This window comes from Grammomys surdaster, unplaced genomic scaffold (assembly GCF_004785775.1).
Source record: "Grammomys surdaster isolate TR1022 unplaced genomic scaffold, NIH_TR_1.0 64, whole genome shotgun sequence".
In the NCBI taxonomy this organism is placed as follows: Eukaryota; Metazoa; Chordata; class Mammalia; order Rodentia; family Muridae; genus Grammomys; species Grammomys surdaster.
In genome coordinates, this window is record NW_021604566.1 from 15,461,521 (window position 1) to 15,471,894 (window position 10,374).

Sequence of the window (10,374 nt, forward strand, 5' to 3'; positions counted from 1 at the left end):
CTTCCACTTGTCCCACTGGACATTCTAGGTGGTTTCAGGGATAAAAACTAGGCACTAGGAGATAGCTTTCCTTGTAAGGACTAGAACCTAAGTTCAGTGTTCAGAACCACAGTTTTAAAAGAGCTAGGTGTATGGCTCACAGTGACAGGAGGATTCCTGGGGACTGCTGGCCTCCCCGCCTAGCCAAATTAGAAGGCCACAGAACCCAGTAAGATCCCTGTCTCAAACACAGAGTAGACAGTTCCTGAAGAATGATAGCTGAGGTTAATGCCTAGCCGCCATGTGCACGTGCCTGCACACACATGAACAAAACACATGGGGCAGGAAGCACTTCGGGTGTATTATTAGAATTTATAGGATCAGCATATGATTTTCATTGCTTCATCCCACATTCACCGAGTTTACTGTTTGTGGATCTTTCAAACTCTTATTTAGCCAACTACTTCATATTTAACAGGCATCTTGGACTCTGCTGGCAATAATAAGCTTTACAGGCCAAGCCCCTCCCCTGCTGATTCCTGGCAAAGTCCCCCTTGCTCCAAGCAGTTCATCCACTCTTGAGTCTTCTCTAGCATCTTTTGCTGGGATCCCCCTACTTTGGTGTTGAAGTATGCTTCCTTTCTAAATCATTTTACTCCACAGTGGTCCAAGTGAGAATGCTTTTCCTGATTGATGATGGCCATGCCGCTTCCTGAGGCTCTGTTGTGACATCTCAGTCCTCCCAGGGAGCCCTTCATTGAGTGTGTGATTATTTTTTGTACAAGTGATTCTACTAGAAAAAATAATAATAGAAGAAATCCTAAAAACTATTTTTTTCTAAAGAGTCAATAACTTTGCTCTATAAAACAATGACCCTATATGTCAGGTTGTCATGGAGCTTGACGCAACACCTAACCAGATTCAAAAATATTGAACAGAAGGCAAAGTCTTCAGTATGGCTTTGTCCCACAAAACAAAGGCCTTAGTGTTTTTATCTTTTATCTTAAGCCACACATTGTTTGGTAAATTATGATTTGTGGTGTGTATATAGTTAAGGGGAATCCAAAGCAGCCTCAGTACATAGTAAACTCCAAATATATAGGTTCTCTTTCTTAAGTAACTTCTGTCATGACCTAGATGAATACCATTTGTATCTTTTATTTCCTGCAGAGTATAATATTTAAAACATTGATATCCTTTCTGCACAGAACTTAAATCAAAATCTGTTTTAGTAAAACATTTTCAGACAGTGGGGCCAGAGTGCAGTTCCAAGGACTGGCCACACTGAGGCGTGTGGTGCATGGTTTTGTGACTGGCTGTCAGATCCCTATGTAAGTCCCATAAACAACAATCATACTCAAGAAATTAAACTCATCAAATCCAGATACAATTGAATTAGTGGGCACCTCTTTCTCTGTGTAAATGATTGTATCTGTTGATTTCTAATAAGTGGTCTACATATTCAAATAAAAAATCACACACTTCCGTTTTTTATGGTGGTGAGTTGAACAACACAAAGTAGACACAGGGTCATGTATCTGTTGAAAACTAAACCACAGAAAATGGAAGGGGCTAAATCCTTACTGCTTGAAGCATTCTTTCAATCACCCAGTTCAGTACTCCTTGGTCATCATATCATGATCGTTCTTGCTTTGTCTGACCAGATGGAGGATAGCTGTAATTCTTAGGGAGTTACAGAAATCACAAATATAGCATGTACATCACAATGGCACACTGATTGTTGTGCAGTGGAAGAACACATACTGGCAAGTGTTCTAGATCAAACCCACTTCAGAATAGAACACTCAGGACTAGCACTCTTGATTAATATTCAGAAATAAGAATCTTTAAGATAAAGACCTCATAATACATAAAACAAAAGGTGAGATGGCAGTAAAAACCACAAACCCTAAACATAAAAATCAGGTTTTCCTACGTTTCAGTGATTAAGGCAGCTTATGGTTGATAGCAAAAATATGGGATGAGTGATATAATGAATACAGTAAATGTAGTCTGATACACAGAGACCCTATTCAGTACTTACAGGCTGCATATTGTTTTCAAGGACAAATGGAGCATTCTCAAAAATTGATAATATTCTAGGTCACAAAGTATTGCTGAACCCAAATAACTCTACTCAAATCATCCTGGCAGTGGCCATGACACTCCTCACTACCCACCCCAGTGTTCTGGGTTTTCGAATGAAAGACACACACACACACACACACACACACACACACACGCATGCACCCAACCTTATATTTTAATATCCCTATAACAGCTCAACAGTTGTGCCACTTCCAAACCTCCATGTGGCTAATATATTCCTTCCAATATTCCTGAGTTATTACTTACTAAGACCTATATGCCTGCCGTCTTGGCTGCCCTGAACGCAGACCTGCTGCCCTCTCAGGCTGAATTCCCCCACACGTACATGATGACGATGTTCTCTGTCAGGCACCTCTCAGGGGTGGCCATCTACTCCTTTCCTGGCATGGCGACTATCTCTCCCCCAGCTCCGGCCTCAGTCCCTTGCCCAGAAATCCTAAAATCCCACCTCTGTCTCCCTGCTCAGCCATTGGCTGCCAGCAACTTTATTTACCAACCAAACCCAACTGGGGGCAGGGTCCCTCACTGTCTTACTACAGACATGTAGATTCTCAAGCAATTTGGGGAACAAATTAACATAATGCACATAACATTAGACCAAATTCACAACAACAAAGCAAGGCCAAGACTGTTCTCTAACATGGGTGTAAATTTCTCTAAATATAATGTAATTATTAGAAAGTTCTTCTTAAAATCTTTTTTTTAAAAAAAAACTCATTTTAAAAACAAACCATTTATTATAACTTGTGTTTTAAATAAAGCAAGGACCTTTTTCTAGAACTGAATAGTAAACTTACTACATATAAAAGTATACAGAGGGGACTGAAAAGATAGCTCAGCAGTTGAGAGCACTTGCTGCTCTGGCAGAGAACCTGTTTGGCCCCAGCATCCACCTCAGGTAGTCCACAACTGCCTTTAACACTAGCTCCTAGAGATTCGATACCCTCTGATCTCCATGGGCACCTGCATACCTGTGGTATAGATGCACTTATGCAGGCAGACACACAAATAAAAATAATAAATCTTTTTTAAACATATAGACTACAACTATGTTAGTACAAGGAACGGTTATAATTTTGAGCAAATGTGTTAGTAGAGTGAAACCTTGAAGTCAGGGGGCCAAGCCTAAGTTGAAGAAACTAGCAAAGAGAAGAGATAAAGAAATGGTGGAGCAGATGAGTGTATCAAAGAAAAAAAATGTGTTTATCCTATAAGATCATTCTTTCCTGTTTGATACATTTCTCTACTAAGCCCAGATGAGTGTACAGCTGATGAATTAAATATATTTTTAAAATACTCCTCAAATCACAATAAAGTCATACAACTGTTATATTAAAACCAACAGAACAAGCTCATCCCAAGAATTCAAGGATGGTTTAACAATTAAAAAACATTTTCATGACGAAAGAGCATCATCACAACATCAGAATTGTCATGTTCACACATGCACAAAAATCACACACTCAAATTCAACATCTGTTAATAACAGTGACAAATAATAAAAAAAGAGAGTTTTTAAAAAATATATGATTGACCTTGTTTTCAGAATCAGTGTGAAGAACAAAAGATCAAAAAGAGTCAAGATATGACACTGGAGAGATGTCTCAGCTGGTCACATGATTCCTTTTCTTCACTGACCAAACATTTTAATTACACGGAATTTGATCAACGGAACCAAAAAATTAGTTTAATAAGTAAGAAGCCAAGAAGCTGAGTGTGATGTGTACACTTGTAATCTCAATGCTGGAAAGGCAGAAACAGTCAGATCCCTAGAGCTTGCTGACAACTGGCCAAGCCAGTCCATCCAGCAAGTTCCAGGGAAGTGAGAGGCTATGTCTCAAAAACCAAGGTTGACAGCACATGAGGAGTGAGAACTGAGGTTGATCTCTGGCCTACACATACACGAAAGCACTCACACACACACATATGCAATAAGATTCTGATTTTTAGTGAAAAAAATCTATATGGAAGAAGCAGTGAAAGAGCAGTTATTGCAGCTTAAAATGGAATATCAAGTACAACCTAACTATCCATCAACAGAATAAAGAATATACTATGTTGACCTGTACTAGAGAACCAGTTAACAGTTGTAATTAATAAACTCACAACTTATTCAATGGCAAAATATGCTGGGAAAAAATGAGCCTATATATTGATACATTACAATATTATTTCCATAAAATTTAGAGCGTATACACAGTATTATATATTGCTTATTCGTCTTTATTTATAGCAAAGATACATAATAATGCATGAAAATGATAACTGCCTACTTAGGTTAAGGATTGCCTTGGTAGGCAGGAGGAAAGTAAGACCAGGAAGTAACAAAAGGGCCATTGACTTTATATGTCACAATTTATCTTAAACATCTGGTAAATACACTAAACATAACTATAATATTCCTTCCCATATTTTGTATACTTGCTGAAAATAGAATTTTAAAGAATTTCAATAAAAAATATAAAAAGACTTATAGCACAAAAGCCTGAAGGAGGGAGATCTCAGTGAGCTGGAGGCCAGCCTAAGCCACAGATTAAGACCTTGTCTCAAGACAAGCAAGCAAATAAAAGCCTGTGTCATAACATATACGTGTATGTTGTGACAAATTACAATGTAAACATGGCATACCAAAGCTTGTAAAATATGGCAAAAGCAGTCCTAAAAGTGTATGTTATAGAAATACATGCTCACCTTTAAAAGAAAGCAGAGCGGGGGATGTAGCAGCATGAAGCATGCCTCAGGATGCGCGAGGGCTCAGTGTCTAGAATTCTAAGAAGAAAAATCCTACCATGACCACATCAGCTGAAATATGCTTCCATAGTATCTTTATTTCTTCACTATCCAGATTTAGCAATTTACATTATTTCCCTCTAGGAATTCACCCATTTCCTTTAAATTATAGACCTTTGGGAAATCATATATTTTACTTTCTGATAACATCAGAAAGTTTTTAACTTTCTGAAAACATCAAGCTAACCATAAAGTTAGCAGACAGAGGAAATATTAGAGATAGAATAAATAGAGGATAGAAAAATTGTAATATAAAAATCTCAATACAACTTAATTTAGTTTTCTGAAAAAAAGAAACAAAATCAATTTCTAGCCTAACTAAGAATAAAGGAAAGATATAAATGAATAAAATAATAAATCAAAGTACTGACTACAATAGAAATATCAGAAAGTAATAGTCAAAAAATATAGTCAAAATAGTCAAATACTCAAAAAAATATTGCCCGTGTGCATGTGTGTATGTATGTGTGTGTTTATGTGCACATATTCCATGATCAAATATGAAAGTCAGAAGAAAACTTTAGGGAGTAGCTTCCCTCTTTGCACTGTGGAATCCAGAGATCAAACTCAGATTGTCAGGGCTGCACGGCAAGTAATTTTACTCCCTCAGCCATTTTATCAACCAATGCTATTTGAATTCTTCAAAACATAGAACCAGAGGGAATATTGCCAAATTTTATGAAGCCAACATCACTTTAATCCTTGAACCAAAGACATTGTCAGAGGCTGGCATCTCTTATGAACACTGATGCAAAAATCATGTATAAAATTTGACCAATACAAACCAACCACACATCAAAAGATTATATGCCATGATAAAATGGGGTTTATACCTGGTATACAAATCAATCAGTGGAATGCATCACACTGGCAAACTGAAATATTATAATGATACAATTGTCTCAATTGACTGAGAACAAGCATTTGAGAAAGTTCAGCATCCTTGATTCTAAAAATAGTTTGAGTTTAGAAGGAAAATTCTACAATATAATAAATGTCTTTTATGAAAAATGCCCCACTACTATCATAATCAGTAGGAAATAGCTGGAAGATTTTCTGCTAAGATCTAGCACAACATAGGGTACCTGTACTGACTACTTCTAGTCAACTTCATATTGAAAGTCCTAGAAAAGTAAGATATGAAAAGCAAATAAAAGTATCTAAATCAGAAGGGACAAACCACGCTTTTCAGTGACATGATTCTGCATGTGGAAAACTCCACCCTATACATGTTTACACCTAAATGATCACAATAATACATGAATTTGTAAAGATACAAACATAAAAGATACAAAAATCACAAAAACTCCAGTAACTCATATGCACTCTAGCTGGAAAAAAATAATATCTCTTACAACAGTATCAAAAAATAGAAACAAATATAACTGAAAGAAGTAAAAGATTTGAACCCTAAGAATTATAGAGCATGGTTACAAGAAACTGAAGAAGATATAAGTATACAGAAAGATAATCTATATTCATGGATCAAAAGAATATTGATAAAACAATCATACTGTGAAAAACAATAGAGACTTAACATAATACATAGCAAAATCTCAATGGCATTCTCCACAGAAATAAAGACTTAAGATCCATAAGTAACACACACACACACACACACACTCACAGACTAGGTGAGGCAACACTGAAAGATTTGGAAGCTTCATACTTCCTGATATAAATGATATTACAGTCTGAGCATGGAATACATTCCTGTAGTCACAACATTAAATAGGACGAGGAAAAAAATTGAACTCTGACTATTTTGAAACACCGGGACTGGACAAATAGCTCAGTGGTTAAGGACACGTGTTGCTCTTTCAGAGGACCCAAGTTCAGTTTCCAGCATCCACAGGGAGGCTCACAACTACCTATAACTCAAGTTCTAGCAGATCTAACAACCTCTTCAAGTACCAGGTATGCACATGGCACCCATACGTATATGCAGACAAAACACACAGAAAATTAAAATAGATAAATTTTTTTAGAAAGCAGACTTGAGTCTCTTGAGCTATATAACAAGACTCTGTCTCAAGTTGTATTTCAAATCTAATCAATTAGTAATCAGTGCAATATAATATTGACATAAAAACAGAAGCAAAGACCAATGAAACAAAGAGCGTCATAAATAAATACAAAGTTAAGAACTAATTTCCACAAGGTCATTAAGAAAACAGATAGTCTCTTCAATAACTGATGCTAGAGATATTTTACATGCAAGTGATTGAAATTGAACTAAAAATTAACTCAAAATGTGCAAAAGACCTAAGTGTAAAAATTTAAACCACAAAACCCTCAGAAAAGAACATAAAGGAGAAAAAGCTGCTTGTTATAACTTTGAGGTTTTGGATATCACATCAAAAGCCCAGGCAACAAAATAACTAACTAGTCCTATAGCAAAATGGAAAGCTTCTTCTATGTAGCTAAAGAAACAATCAACAACAAGAAAAGTTAAGCAGTGGACAAGAAAAGCGTATTTGTGAATGATAAATGGTCAACAGCTAAAATATTTATAAGGAATGTTAGGGGCTAGGGATGTGTAGCTCAGTTAGTAAAGTACTTGGGTGTAGCACATGCAAGGCCTTGGTTCAATCCCCAGCACTAAGTAAGTAGGTGTAGTATTACATTCCAGAAATCCTAGCATTCAAGAGGCAGAAGTAGTAGAACCATAAAATCAAAGTCACCCTTGGTTGTGTGGAGCTTTTAAGGCCAGTTTAGTGGAGTCGGTTCAGTAGATAGAGGAGGTGTGGTGTTCCTGGAGGAATTACGTCACAAGTAAGGGCTTTGATGTTTCCAAAGTCCCAAGCCATTCCAGAGTACTCTGTCTTGTGCATACGGTTCAAGTTCTGAGCTCTCAGCTTCAACTCCTGCTGCCATATCTGTGTTTGCTGCCATACTTCCCTGCAATGATAGACTCTTACCTCTCTGGAACCATACAACAGTTAAGTGCTTTACAAGTTGCCTTGGTTATTGTATTTCATTACAGCAATAGAAAAGGAACCAATACAACTTGCTAAAAAAAATAAATAATAATCAAATTTCCTGTATTTGTATAGTGAAGGCATTAATTAATAAAACTTTTGTTTATGCATGAAAGTTTCATTGATTTTAGCTGACCAACAAATTATTCTTGAGCCTAAAAAGGAAAGAACAAGAGGGCTTAAGTTTTATATTATTTTATTTTATTTTTGAGAGGGGGTAGGTAGCCCTACCTAGCCTGGAATTTGTTATGTAGTAGAACAGTGTGTCCTATTCTATCCACCTGTCTCTGCCTTCTAAGTGCTAGGATTAAAGTTATGTGCCACCATGCCTGGGAAAAAACTCAAAACTTAAGGACCACATGGGGAGAATGGTGGGGTGGTTAGTTTTTTGTTGATTTGATATAACCTAAACATTTCTGGGAAGTGGGAATCTCAATTGAGGAACTGCCTCCATTGATTGACCCTAAGGCAAATCTGTGGGACATTTTCTTGAATGATGATTGATGCAGATGAGCCCAGAGCACTGTGGGTGGTGGCACATCAGGACTGGTGGCCCTGGGTTGTATAAGGAACCAAGCTAAACAGGTCATGAAGAGCAAGCCCAGAAGCAGTATTTCATGGCCTTCAGTTCCTGCCCCAGGTTCATGGTTGAGCTCCTACCCTGACTAAACTTTAATGACAGACTGTGATATATAAGGGAAAGCCAAACAAACCCTTTCCTCCATAAACTGCTTTAAGTCATCAACAGACAGCAAACTAGAACTAGGGAAAAGGTCATTATGTTAACAGTATGCAAATTTCAGCTCAAAAGTCCTAGAGACCACCCATGGCAAACAGTGCCTTATTAAAAGGTTACAACTCATCTTAGGTGTTCTTACAACACAAGGCATAATAAAGAGGGCAATAGGAAGCTTTTCAAGGCCATGGATGTGTTTACAACATAGATTATGATGGTTTCACAAAGGTATACTTATTTCTAAATTAAGCAAACTGTATACATTAGATATATACAGTTTTCTGTATGTTAATCACACTTTAACAATGTAGAACTATTTTTAAGAGATACTTTGAATTACATTCTTAATATGTTTTAAAATTTTCAAATAACCCAAATCAGTATTAAATGAAAAGACTCCTTCCAACATACAGTGTCCTGGTTCTACTCCCCAGAGACATCCATTGTTAGAAATTTCCGAAATGTTTCCAAGTTATTCCACACAAAGATAAACATGTATCAAAAAGAACTCTTTAATCAATTCTTTTCATATAAGTAGATTTTAAAATATTTATGTTTTTCAACCTGACTTAGTATACACTATGGTATTCTGTTTGAGCCCAAAATTACAATGTGAAATCCCAAGATGTGGCATCAAATTTAAGTAAAACCCAATCATAAAAAGATCTCAGGTTGGGGGAAACAGCTCAGTTGAAAGAGTACTTGCTCTACAAGTACAAGGATCTGAAAGAAGTCCTTAGAACCTAACTTTTAAAATGTGCGTTATATACCTGACACACACTTGTAATCCTCAGGAAGTTGAGTCAAGTGAATAGCTGGAATTTACTCACCAACCAATGTAGCCTACTTGGAAAGTTCCAGGTCAATAAGACCATGTCTTAAAAATTAAGGTGGACAGCACCCGAGGAATGGCATTCTTCATTATCCTCTGGCCTATAGACACATGCACACATGTGCACCTTCACAGACATAAATATACACACACAGAATGAGACCCCAAAGGAGCTGGAAAGATGATAAAGATGTGTTATCCACTGAACTTTCCAAAGAAAGTTAAGGAGTGAAAAGAATAAGTTCCAAGACTACAGGCATGTGACATCAATAGTGTGTGGTATGATGTGTCAAGAAAGGCCCTGAACCACATGTAGTTTATTATTTGGGCTAAAGGTAAATGGAATCTAATATTAACAGATTGATTGATTGATTGATTGATTGATTGATTGATTCACATATACACTTACTTATATATTCACATATACATTTATATTTATATAAATGTTTCTGGAATCCAGATCAGAGGGAAAGTACCTGCCTAGTATGTACAAGATCCTAGGTTTAATTTCCAGCAACACAGACACACACACACACAAACCTCTATAATTGTTTAATTGTTCCTTTAATGAAAGTCCAAATATTTAGCCAGAGCTGAAACACTGTAAGAAGCTGTTCACTTACTCTGTTTATCAGCTCTACTGATAAATTGATAATCAAGAGTTGTTATTATTATCAGTAAGAAAGTATCAATATTGGTTTACTGGTAATAGTGGTAATCAAGAGTCTCATTCAGAGAAAAGAACAGAGCACAGTACACATTAGCTTGTTACCTTTCAGTCTAGCATGTATGGTCTTTCTCTGAGCAGTAAGGATCTCTCACACACATTTTCCCCTTAAACTCACCTTTTGGTATCCATCCTTTTGGTACCCATCCTTTTGGTATTCATCCTTTTGGTACCCATCCTTTTGGTACCCATCCTTTTGGTATCCATCCTTTTGGTACCC

At 36.7% G+C, this 10,374-nt stretch overlaps 1 protein-coding gene across 2 annotated transcripts in view; it reads left to right on the forward strand.

The window, feature by feature from the left end:
* The window catches only part of Cpa6 (carboxypeptidase A6), a 318,546-nt gene that overhangs the window by 244,491 nt on the left and 63,681 nt on the right, over positions 1-10,374 (forward strand). The window lies entirely within an intron of this gene.